Raw genomic sequence first — 12,797 nt, 5'->3', positions numbered from 1 at the left:
TGCATTGCGAAAGCTTGTGCCTTTTGGAGCCCTATTAGTAGATGTCATTTAGACTGATAGGTTTAGTGAATAAACTTTTTTTTTTGCAGTTTTTGCTGTACTCTTTGAGGCAAGTAGAACTGGAACAAAGCAATTTAGTGGAAATGTGACATTCGTCGAAAAATCATTGAAGGAACACAGCCGGGTTGCAAACTTTTAAGTTTAAAGCTGAGAAAGTGTTTGCACTCATTGTAAATTATTCAGTTTCGCATTACGACACTTGTTTTTGCTAACCTGCATTACCGTACCGGCAACCTGCACTTCAACTTTGCCCTACAAATGCGGTGCAGACATGAGCTCTTGGCAAGGGATTTAACTGATTAGTCACACCCCCTCTGCCACACCATGTTTACAGCTTTTTGGTTTGCTACTACCTATTACCTTTTCAGCATTCATATTCCCTTTTAACAACGTTGCCTGTACCTGCGCAATGAGCTCATTCATACTGATGTGACACCAGCTGTGGAAAGTTCCAGAAATGTGAGACACCTGTGGAAGTGGCAGGGGAGGAGATGTAGGCGTGGCATGGACAGGCGGATGGAGGTGAAGAGGAGTAGGGGTGATACTCTCAATTCTCAAGCACCCACCCCCAGCGACACCACCACCACCACCACCCATGCCCTCACTCAGACACTATGAAGTAGGAGAGGTCGGTGCTCAAACCAGTCAAGCAACATTCCAGTGCTATTGGGGGCTGAGGGGCTCTAACATTACTCGGTTGATTATCTACCGTTCAAGCAATTATTCATTTTTTTGTTGTATGATCTTTTTGTTGATATTTGTGCTTTAGCTCCCACTTTGCAAAATGGTACTTCAAGCCAAGAAGAGTGGATCAAACGTGTTGAAAAATAAGTCAGGTTAAACATATTTATAATCACATTTTTTTTAACACTACAGAGGCTTATTAAAGTCCCGTACAAAAGAGTGTAGAGAAGGGAAGTGTAAGTGCCTCACTTCGTAAACAAATACAGTGCAGCCCAGTCTCTGGCTAGCAAAATTGCCAAGGAGAAGCCGGAGCTTGAAAACCCTCTTCAGTCATTAAAGTCTACTGTTTGAGAACACTTCACCTTCTCTGTGAACTGTGTAAATGGATAAGACAAAATCTTTAAGAGTGAATCAGGAATAATTATCAAGACACTCTTTCAAACGGTTACTATTGACACCAATAACCGTAAAGTATTGTCGTTTTTCACTTTTTTTTTTTTTATAGCTTTATATTGTTAGAGAATTACCTGCTTGCAGTTTGCAATGTTTTAGGCTTCATTTAAAAAAAATAAATTAAAAAAAGCATACACTTGAGGTCATTTACACAAAAAGGTAATCCATTTAGTTTTAGGTTTTGAGCACTTATTGTTCTAAAAATTTGCTTAAAACCGAGGTACTTGCCGAACCGTGATCCCCCCCAACCTAAAATCTGTTTTACAGCCCATACTAATTAACCCTTCCTATTATGTGTTTTGTTGGGCAAAGTTTTACTTTATTTTATTTGTATTGTATTTTTTTTTTTTGTTTCTCTCTGTGGTCTCTCTCTCTTTGATTACCAAAACCATTTGGTTCCAAAACTCCTGATCGTGCATAATTCAAGCTCTTTCCGTGGTGCACCCGCACCTCCACAGCAGATTTAAACATTTATCTGCGATCATTTCAAACTGCCATATGACTTGTTTCCCAAAGATGTCTTAGATCTAAATGGTCAAAAAAACACTTGTTATCACATTACGGCCGCATCTATCGATTGTTTTAGTAAATAAGTATTCTAGTGATGAGTTGTATTCGATTAATCAAGTAATCTGATAAAACACACTTTATAGCCTCAATGCATATTTAAGGAGAAATTGTTTAAATAAATAATGGTTTTGTTCATTCTTTTAATAATAAATGTACACCATCACGTTGAAATGGCACTTTTAACATGAGTGCAATAATTTAAAAAATTTAAATGTCTGCTGTTTACCGCCGCATAAATAATGCACTTTGTGTTTGCTTTCTCGATCAGTTTAGTTACACTCGTTATAATATAAATATTAATAATTGCTTTTTTCTAATCGATTAATCGTTGCAGCCCTATCATTTTTAAAGTATTTATTCATTATTAACTGCAGTTTGTCTGTAGTTGACTCATGATTATTTGCAGATTAAATATGTTTTATTTTGTAGATTTAACCATTTTAATTTAAACCTTTTGTTTTAATCAACATAGGACTGGACAATTTATTTTCTTTATGCAAATGTTTGTTTATTGAACATCAATAACCCAACACAAAATAGACGAACACTATCTCATAGGGCTGTGAATCTCTGGGCACCATAGGATTCTATTTCATTCGATTCTTGGGGGTAAAGATACGATTCACAATTGATTTCTCTATTCAAAATCAATTATTTTTTAATAACATTGTGTGTCAGTTCTATGATTCCTCCATAAAAAACTGAGAAAACTGGTTTTGTTTAGTAAAATTCTACCCAAACATTTAATAATGTCAAATACGAATAAGGAAACAAGAGAAGTATTCCACACTTCTCTTTTCTAAACTAAATCTCTATAGTCGATATGGGCATCAACAATATGATAGGACCGGTTCACAAAAAAATAAATAAAAATCGATGTTTAGTTTTTTTTAAATCAATTAAGAATCTCGATTAATTTGAAAATATATTTTTTGGACACCTATGTCACACACGATCATACTCACTTCTGACAAAGGCTCACTTCAAAACCAAACCTATTATAAATGACAATAAAAACTATTCCCTGCGGTGGTGTGCTTGCGCCGTCTTTGGCTCAGCTGAGAGTGTAGCCCCTGGCTCTCCACAGTGATTTGAAACTGTGGCCACCGATATAGCAATTGCTGTTAACAGTGACTACATTTCCTTGCATTAATTTTTTTATTTTGTATTTTCACACCTTCATGTGAAATCCCAGTGTCTGTGCACACTCTCTAATGCGACAATTTGTCATACGCCGTACGCCTCCCGTACGACGGGGAACGCTGAATTTCCTTTTAGCATGCATAAATGTATTGCTTTTCGGGTTGATCTCTGACGTCAAACCAAACAAATCACTCTTTAAAGATTGCACACACAGGTCGACAGCCCACTTCTTGTTGTACCTGATGTCCACTATAATATTGGCACGGATTATAAATACATCTCTAATGGCTATGCTGATGTTAGATAGCAGACCGCATCAAGAAAGGATCCTTGATTGCGCCAGGAAAATGACAGGTTTCTGCATTCTTGTAACCACGGGGGAAATCACAGAATTGGCCAATAAAACAATACGCTATTAAACACAAAAAAAAACACGGAAGTTGACATACATTTAAGTGAAATGCTGTCATTGTGAGAAGGAACATTTATTCCCCCGCGACCTCGAAGGGAATAAGCGAAATGGATGGATCTGCTCATTCATCCCTAAAACACTCACTGCCCCATCCTGAACTAAACAATGTGGAGACGGCCATTTGAAACACCGACTAAACTACTAAGCTAAACCTAGAACGAACAATCCATACACCCACAGCACATCTCATCTGCCTTTGTTGCTGTGAATGACATCATCGATGTAAGATGACTGTACAAACAGGACCGCAATTGCTCCTTGAGTCTTGTCTTTTTTTCTTTTTAAACAGCTTCAAAAGTTATCAAGCTCAGAACAGCAACAACCGTTAAAATAACAAAACTGTCTCCAACAGTTGGCCCAACTGCGCTAACAAAATACAAGTTTTAAAAGTACTTTGCACAAGCATATTGTACTTAAAGGCCTACTGAAATGTGATTTTCTTATTTAAACGGGGATAGCAGCTCCATTCTATGTGTCATACTTGATAATTTCGCGATATTTAGTAGAGATCATCGACCATAAAGTTCGCAACTTTTGGTGCTGATAAAAAAAGCCTTGCCTGTACCGGAAGTAGCAGACGATATGCGTGTGACGTCACGGGTTGTGGAGCTCCTCGCATCTGAACATTGTTTACAATCATGGCCACCAGCAGCGAGAGCGATTCAGACCGAGAGAGCGACGATTTCCCTATTAATTTGAGCGAGGATGAAAGATTTGTGGATGAGGAAAGCGAGAGTGAAGGACTAGGAAAAAAAAGACTAGAGGGCAGTGGGAGCGATTTCAGATAGGGAAGAAAGGCGGCGTGGGGGTTGCAGGACCACTCGGCCAGGCCCAACCGCAACAAGGGATAGACCCATACCGCTTTGAACCTGACGGTGACGGTCAGGAGGACGCTGCTGATATTGATGCTAAAGTAGAACATGACATACAGTAGATCGTCTTCGGAATACAGACTGGTAAAATGTTATTTATTTTTCGAAATGATCGCTGTGCGTGTGGTCCAATCCAACCGTGTCCGCTTAACATCTCTGTTCCATAGTAAAGCTTGACTGTCATCTTTCGGGAATGTAAACAATGAAACACCGGCTGTGTTTGTGTTGCTAAAGCCGGCCGCAATACACCGTTTTCCACCTACGGCTTTCTTCTTTTAAGTCTCCAGTGTTCATTGAACAAATTGCAAAAGATTAACCAACACAGATGTCCAGAATACTGTGGAATTTTGCGATGAAAACAGACGACTTAATAGCTGGGCACGATGCTGGAACAAAATGTCCTCTACAATCTATGACGTCACGCACAGGCGTCATCATACCGAAACGTTTTCAGCAGGATTTTTCGGCGCAAAATTTAAAATTGCACTTTAAGTATTGGCATGTGTTGCAATGTTGATATTTCATCATTGATATATAAACTATCTGACTGCGTGGTCGATTGTAGTGGGTTTCAGTAGGCCTTTAAACACTTGCTAAATTCTACGAATTTTTTTTTTTACTTAAAATACTAGTTAGTATTTTAAGTAAAAAATAAGGATGTTTACATTTAATGAACAAATATTTTATTAAATTAAATTTATGACACAAATCTTTCACTATGGTGTTAATATAAATGAGTGTAAAGGGTAAAAACTATTTTTTTTTTAATTTAAATGGAAAAACTGAATTTTATTGTTTTTTTATATTGCTGTTATTTAAATGTTTTTTATTCTACTTGTTGAGGTTTATTTGTTGCTAATTTATACCAGTTATTCTTTCAAAACAAATGTTAAGTTGTGTTTTGGTGCTACAATAAATACTCAAGATTTCAAATCAATGAATCATGTTATTAATCATGATTACAATATGATTGTAATAGAGTCCTGATGTATTTATTATTTTTGCCACTAATTACTAACAGCCCTACTGTAAGTTTAGATTTTGAATATGCAAAACAATTCCTAAATTGCAAAATGTTAATTTAATAATTTACGTACACCCTAAAGTCAGTGTTTACTATTTTGACAGAAGTCTTTTACTACATACTAGTTCAAGTAGTGTGACCTTTTTTTAATATTTTTTTTGGAACAACAAAGCTGCACAGCAAGCTTAGTATGACAATGTGGAATGACACCTGCTTGTTACTGTTTATTTGGTCTTGGCTCAGACTTGGATTTTGCTTTGCACTCTGTTTTTCATTTTTTGTTAGCTTGTTACGTAAACCTGTGTTTTTCTCCAAATGTTTTTTATTTATGACACAATGCATCTTACAAGGGTTTCCCTGATAAGACCATTATTTAGGCCCACAGAAACATTTTTAAATATGTTTTGCTGTGTGGCCTGTGGTACATAACACAAATATCGGAAGACTATTTGAACACTTTGCTTTGAGGTGGTTTGCCAATGGTCAAAATATTTCTAGAAATTTCCCAAATAGAGTAGTTATATAGTAAAGTAATTGGACACTTGGATTAACTTTTTACTGATTCCCACAAAAATTTGGATTTTTTTTTAACAAATTGTAACATATCCAAACAGACAAAATTAATACTTAAAAAAAAATGTTTAACAGATATGCATGTAACAAAAAAAAAGCTAATAAAAATACTGTATAGAAGATATCTGCTAGCAATGTACCTTACTTGTGTTAATTTGTGCAATAATCTGCTGCCAATGTAATGTTTTTCTATAAATGCGAATATTCCATTTATATTTCCGTTTACTTATTGTTTGTTTTGCACTGAGGGTAGAAACAGTGCCCAAATTTCATTGAACGGGTGTAGTGTGTATGCTTTTTACAAGGACAATTAAGATTTCTTACCTTTATACAGAACAAGTAAATCATCAAAATGTATTTGTTTAAATTTATGCCTTTTTAATAGGATTTTTCAATGACTATTGTAGTCGGAAAATAATGTAATATACAGAGAATATTTTTGTCATAAGCAGATTCATAGAACGGAATATTTTGTATGATTTAAATAATACTAATTATTTTTAATTTCTGTCTATCAAGTTAAGTTTTAACATCTTGCAATTTTATTTTGCATTAATTATATTCTGTTTTAAATTTCAGGATCTTTTTTCTTCTACAGTAACTGATTACCCGTACAGTGAAGATCACATTAATTTCATACTAAGAGATGATACATTTCAACAAAATTGTGATTTATTAAAAAGTGAGTATGGGGGTGGGATAGAAATATCACAGAGAGTGATGATCTCTGAAAATTGTAAGTCACATTTTTTTGCCGAATCGTGCTGCAGGTCTAATCTGCAGTAGGGGGAATTTTTTTAGCTTTTTGCATTGGATGTCTTCCATGCTCACTGCACAGCAACTATTTGACATGGTTCAACAAGAACCAAGATGTGTTCAGCGAGTCCGTCCTTGACAGCAATGTCCGACTCCTCACACTTATGTGGGAAATGGCGATCAGTGTTGGCGTTGGCTGCTCAGGTGCATTCTTTTGATGTTTGTCCTGAACATGACTGGCAACAATATCTCTCTTTAAGTGCAAAGCTTAATTGTTATAATTATGTGGCTGCATATTAAAATGCTTAAACTCCACACCCAGCATCAGACCACTGATGCAACAAGTATGAGGTCATAGATAAGCCAGAGATTGAGAGATGCATTGTAGGACACGAAAAGGTATATCTGCAATGCATCTCGTCTCTGGAATTTTACTTCTGCTTCCAGTGGATTATCATCAGGGAATGTGGGGTGGCGGCAGACGGAGAGCAAATACTGGGCAGGATGGAGGTTTAGATAATCTATATATGGGCATCCTCCTATAAGTACGTTTGGTGCCAACACAAAAAAGAATGTAAAGCAGTGTGCAAAGCGATCTAAAACGGCTTACAGGGCTAACTTCCAAATGGATGAACTTTGCTATATGACGTTTTGGCATTGTTTAATGAGTTGTATTGTTTTGACATTTCTAGGTTAAAAAAAGAGGAAAACGTTAAAGGTCCCTTTTTAAAAAAGAGCATTGGACTGTGTGTGTCTCTGTAGGGATGCTTCATTTCTGAGTACGGCTTAATCTGCTTGAATTTAGTTGGCACGTGTCCTATAGAGCAGTGTTAAATTTTTTATTGCTGGGTGGTCAGAAATATCTGTTTCTCAGCTGTGGTCTATGGGCTGCAGCAGTACTCTGTTGTAATACACTTTTCCACCACTTGTGGCAGTAATGACTATGTTAAACAAACCGAAAAGTTTCTTAAAGGCCTACTGAAATTAGATTTTCTTTAAACGGGGATAGTAGGTCCATTCTATGTGTCATACTTGATCATTTCGCGATATTGCCAAATTTTTGATGAAAAGGATTTAGCAGAGAACATTGACGATAAAGTTTGCAACTTTTGGTCGCTATTAAAAAAGCCTTGCCTTTACCGGAAGTAGTACGGCACGGGTTGTAGGGCTCCTCACATCCTCTCATTGTTTACAAACATAGCCAGCAGCAGCTAGAGCTATTTGGACCGAGAAAGTGACAATTTCCCCATTAATTTGAGCGAGGATGAAAGATTCGTGGATGAGGAAATTTAGAGTGAAGGACTAGAAGGAGAAAAAAAAAAAGGCGATTGCAGTGGGAGCAATTAAGATGTTATTAGACACATTTACTAGGATAATTCTGGAAAATCCCTTATCTGCCTATTGTGTTGCTAGTGTTTTAGTGATATTAAATAGTACCTGAAAGTCGGAGGGGTGTGGCCACGGGTCTCTGAGAGAAGCCACGCAGTTGCAACAGGACGGAAGCTCCGCTGATGTCTCCGGTAAGAGCCGACTTATTACCACAATTTTCATGTAGTCGAGATCCATGTTCGCTTGACCGCTCTGATCCATAGTAAAATTAATCTTCGGGAATTTTAAACAAGGAAACACCGGCTGTGTTTGTGTGGCTAAAGGCTAAAAAATTCCCACCTCCATCTTTCTACTTTGACTTCTCCATTATTAATTGAACAAATTGCAAAAGATTCAGCAACACAGATGTCCAGAATACTGATTATTTATGCGATTAAAGCAGACTACTTATAGCTTGGATCGGGCTGGAAAATAATGTCCGCTAGAACTCGAGACGTCAAACGCAAGCGTCATCATACGTGTCGTCATACGGCGACGTTTTCAACACGACACTTCGCGGGAAATTTAAAATTGCAATTTAGTAAACTAAAAATGCCGTATTGGCAAGTGTTGCAATGTTGATCAGCGCCCCCCGCGACCCCTAAAGGGAATAAGCGGTCGAAAATGGATGGATGGATGGATGAATATTTCATCATTGATATATAAACTATCAGACTGCGTGGTTGGTAGTACTGGGTTTCAGTAGGCCTTTAAGTGCAAAAGTTAGGACTAAAGTGGCAAAGCACATTCATTTTTTGGACGGTTTAAAAATATTTGTTCTTAATGTAGTTTATTTATTTTAGCCCAACATAATTGTATGTATGTATTTTCTGTCAGTCATTTGAGTCCCTGTGCAGTATATTTGGTTCGTACTTATCTTTCTAATAGGCCTGACCTAAGTCTAAGGTTTAATAATCTTTGATTAGCAAATGGTTTACTACCATTTGACAAGGTTGTAAACTGTAAGCAGATTAGGTATAATTATTGAGCACAATTAAAAATCAAGAGTAAGATTACTAATTCAGTGTTATTTGAGTGGGCCCCGGTGTAGTGAAAAAGTTGGGCCCTGAGGTCAAAGGTTAAGAACCCCAGGTATAGACAACCTGTGACTACGGTTTTAGTTGGATACGACTTTATTATGATGGTCCGATTCCTAATTATTCACTTTCTTAAAAAAAACATAGTTGATGTTTTGGTTTCCTCTTTAAAGCCTCAATTAGTCAGGTCGAGCGAAGTGTTTGCCTTGCAGGGCAAGATGACAATAATTTTTTAAATGGTGCTGTCAGCGAGCGCTCCGGAGGCTGGTGATGTATGTTTTGGTATTTAGAGGAGGAACACTGGAGTGCTGCCTCTAAAGCTCTTCCAAGATCCTCCTACCCATGTGCACCCGCGCAACCCGCTTTTTTCCCCCCCGACGGAGCTTGAGTGACAGGTCAAACCAGCCCAAGTCGGCCCGTGCTTCACGGCGACTACATCTCGTCTCCAAGCATTCTTAAGATTGTTTTAAAGTCAAGTTTAAACCTACTTTTCTTTCAAAGTATCTTAGCTGTGTTAAACTCACTTTTTGCTCAAAATGCCACCCAAAAAAAATGACTGAATTTCCAGCGTCTCCTCGTGCATTGTTCGCTATTGAAGTTGATCCACGGTTACAAACAAGATAATTGTCACTGTACCTCTTAGGATATGACGACTCCTTGTTTACCAATTTGGGCCGATGAGGTCATAGTGAAAAGTTGCTCACTGGAGAAAGTAGGGAGGGAGGGAAAAAAAAAAGTCCCATGCAAAAGAAAATTTTTCGGCATCTTTATGAGTCATGTGGTTTGCTGACTTGGAGCGCAACCGGCTGCATTTGCCATCCCTAAATAAATAAATACTGTGGTTGGCTGGGGATGGCGCCCTGCTCTGGTGTGAATTTTTTTCACTTAAGCGTATGTGTGTACAATGGTGTAAATGCAAAATAATTAGTTTTAGGCCATTTTTATTAGACATGCAAAAAAATAGAAAGGAGTAAAAACATTTTGAAGTATATTTTATATTATTGCCACATTCATAACAGCTCATTTCTAGGGCTGGTATGAAACTACCATATTTCATTGTATTGCCTTTGGGCATGTAGTATGCGCCTGACTTGAATTACTGCCGGGTCAAACTCTCTTCCCATAATTATTAGCGCATGCTTACTATTACCGCCGGGTCATATTCCTGACGTCACGAGTGACGCTTCCCCTGTCGTCATTTTCAAAATGGCGGAGTTTTTTTTTTTTTTTGCTTGTACTATGTGTAAACCAGGGGTCTTGTTCAACAGCCATACAGATCACACTGAAGGTTGTGATATAAAACAAATATAACACTCTTACTGATATGCGCCACACTCTGAACCCTAACCAAACAAGAATAACAAACACATTTCTGGAGAACATCGGCTCTGTAACACATTATAAACGCAACATAACAATTACCCAGAATGGCATGCATCCATGACTCTTACTGGCTGTATTATACACCCCCCCCCCCCCCCCCCCCCCCCCTCCGTGCGTCGGTTGAGGTGGGCGGGGTTGGGGGCGCGTGTATAATATAGCCAAGAGTCATGGATGCATGGCATTCAGGGTAATTGCTATGTTGCGTTTATTATGTGTTACAGAGCCGATGTTCTCCAAAAATGTGTTTGTTACTCTTGTTTGGTTAGGATTCACAGTGTGGCGCATATTAGTAAGAGTGTTAAAGTGGTTTATATCACAACCTTCAGTGTAACCGGTATGGCTGTTGAACAAGTATGCCTTGCAATCTCGTACAAGAGGCGGCGAAATGCATGCGTCTGGCCGGCACGCAGATAGCATGTTGTAAAGGCAGGCGCGATGACATGTTTTAGAGCAGTGGTCCCCAACCACCGGTGCTGAAAATAATAACCATAACGTTTTTTTTTTTTTATTAAATGCGTTTTTCATGATGGTATCCTTACACCACACTCAATTTTTTACTGCATGCCATTGGTAAGCGCAGGGGTGAGAAGAGCTTTTAAAATTATTAGCGGCTGCTTACTTTTACCGCATGCCTTGAATAAGCGCAGGAGTGAGAAAAGTTTTTAAGTCAATTAGCGCCCCGGCGGCTATTCAAGGAAATAGGGTATTTTAAGTAATCAACAGAAGTATACACAAATACGGTCGTGAAATAAATAATTTGTGGAATTTACTGTAATTGACGGGAACTTATATGATAACAAATGAGTTCAAAATAATGTCAAATACTCCCAACAGAGAACTTAAGTATAGTTGACTGTAAACAACCATGTTTTTGCTGTTGGTGTGAAACTCCTTCACTTGTTGTACTTGTTTATGAACTCATCAGCGCTATTAATGCTGGCTAAGCAGTTTGCTGCATACATTGGTTCTGTTGCTGCTGTCAATATACTTAATAACTGACCATGCGGTCAAAAAAAACAATTTTCTGACAAATACATCACATGGTGTTGCTCTTGATTCCCATAAGTGGGATTGACTTGAAATTTCTCACACTGCTCAGTGGGCTCTATAAACCCCCCACTTAAATAAGCTAAGGTAGGGTGTAGCTGTATTTACAGACTTAGTACACGTTCTTATGGTGCTGACCAGCACGTGTGTATAAAATTTTAGCAAGTTTGATTTGAAAAACTTCAAGTAAAACATCTTTGCAGGGGCACAAGTCGGACGACTACTGTAACTGTCCATAAATTGACCATCTATTTAACGATTATTAATAATTACATGTATGCTGGAATGTCTTTTTGAAAGCATTTTGACTACAGTCCACAAAGCCATGTAGTAGAAGTGCATGAGAAAGTGGAAAGAAAAACATATTTTCGTTTATGTACTTTTCATTCAAGCTAACTTGTCAGTTGACGTGGCTTCTCTACTTGCTTGGTGTGTCACATTCCTTGTCCTCCAGTGATAGTGCTACGTGTAAGATATGCTTTGTTTTCCGCCATAAAGTGATGAATAGTAACTCTAAAAGAACCGAGCCGCACTTTGAAAAGACACATTTTGCGGGATATGGCTATCACCGTACAGGTATGGAATTAAAATTCTATTATAGGCAGTAGGAATGTAACAATATGAACATTTCTTATCGCGGTTATTATTATCACGGTATTGTTGAATGTGCTCAAAAAGTACCTAAACACGCTGAACTCCTAACCAAGTTTTATTTTATATAATGTTAACGTGTCTTTTATTTCAAATTGGCATTTAAATTAGCTTGCGACTTGTGTGCGAGAGTCTTCTTTAGGAAATGTATTTTTTCATGTGTAGTAATCAATTGTGGTTTTCCGATAATTTAAAATTCAAATGGCAGTACTTACCAACGAGAATGTTGTTATAGTTTATAGTTTATCATTATACCGCTAATCGTTACATCTCTGGTAGCCAGCAAATCAATTTGTAGATGTCCAAATATACAGTCGTGGTCAAAAGTTTACATACACTTGGGAAGGACATAATGTCTTGGCTGTCTTGAGTTTCCAATCATTTCTACAACTTTATTTTTTTGTGATCGAGTGATTGGAGCACATACTTGTTGGTCACAAAAAACATTCATGGAGTTTAGTTTTTTTATGAATTTATTTTGGGTCTACTGAAAATGTGACCAAATCTGCTGGGTCAAAAGTATACATACAGCAACATAGTTTATCCATGTTTGGTGATGTAGAAAAGTTACAATCAAATCTACCGTATTTTCCGCACTATGAGGCGCACCTAAAAATCTAAAATGTTCTCAAAAGCTGACAGTGCGCCTTATATATGTTCCAAAATTGAGCAACAACAGGTCTCACAACTACGGTAAGCGGCCG

The 12,797-nt window shown here is 37.7% G+C and overlaps 1 protein-coding gene across 4 annotated transcripts in view; it reads left to right on the top strand.

Moving 5' to 3' along the window:
• Positions 1-12,797, top strand: part of elovl1b (ELOVL fatty acid elongase 1b) — a 51,001-nt gene that overhangs the window by 9,527 nt on the left and 28,677 nt on the right. The gene's annotated exons all lie outside the window — the stretch shown is intronic.

Source organism: Nerophis ophidion, linkage group LG26 (genome assembly GCF_033978795.1).
Source record: "Nerophis ophidion isolate RoL-2023_Sa linkage group LG26, RoL_Noph_v1.0, whole genome shotgun sequence".
Classification (NCBI taxonomy): Eukaryota; Metazoa; Chordata; class Actinopteri; order Syngnathiformes; family Syngnathidae; genus Nerophis; species Nerophis ophidion.
Note: the sequence above shows the minus strand (reverse complement) of the source record. Positions and strands in the feature narration are given on the sequence as shown.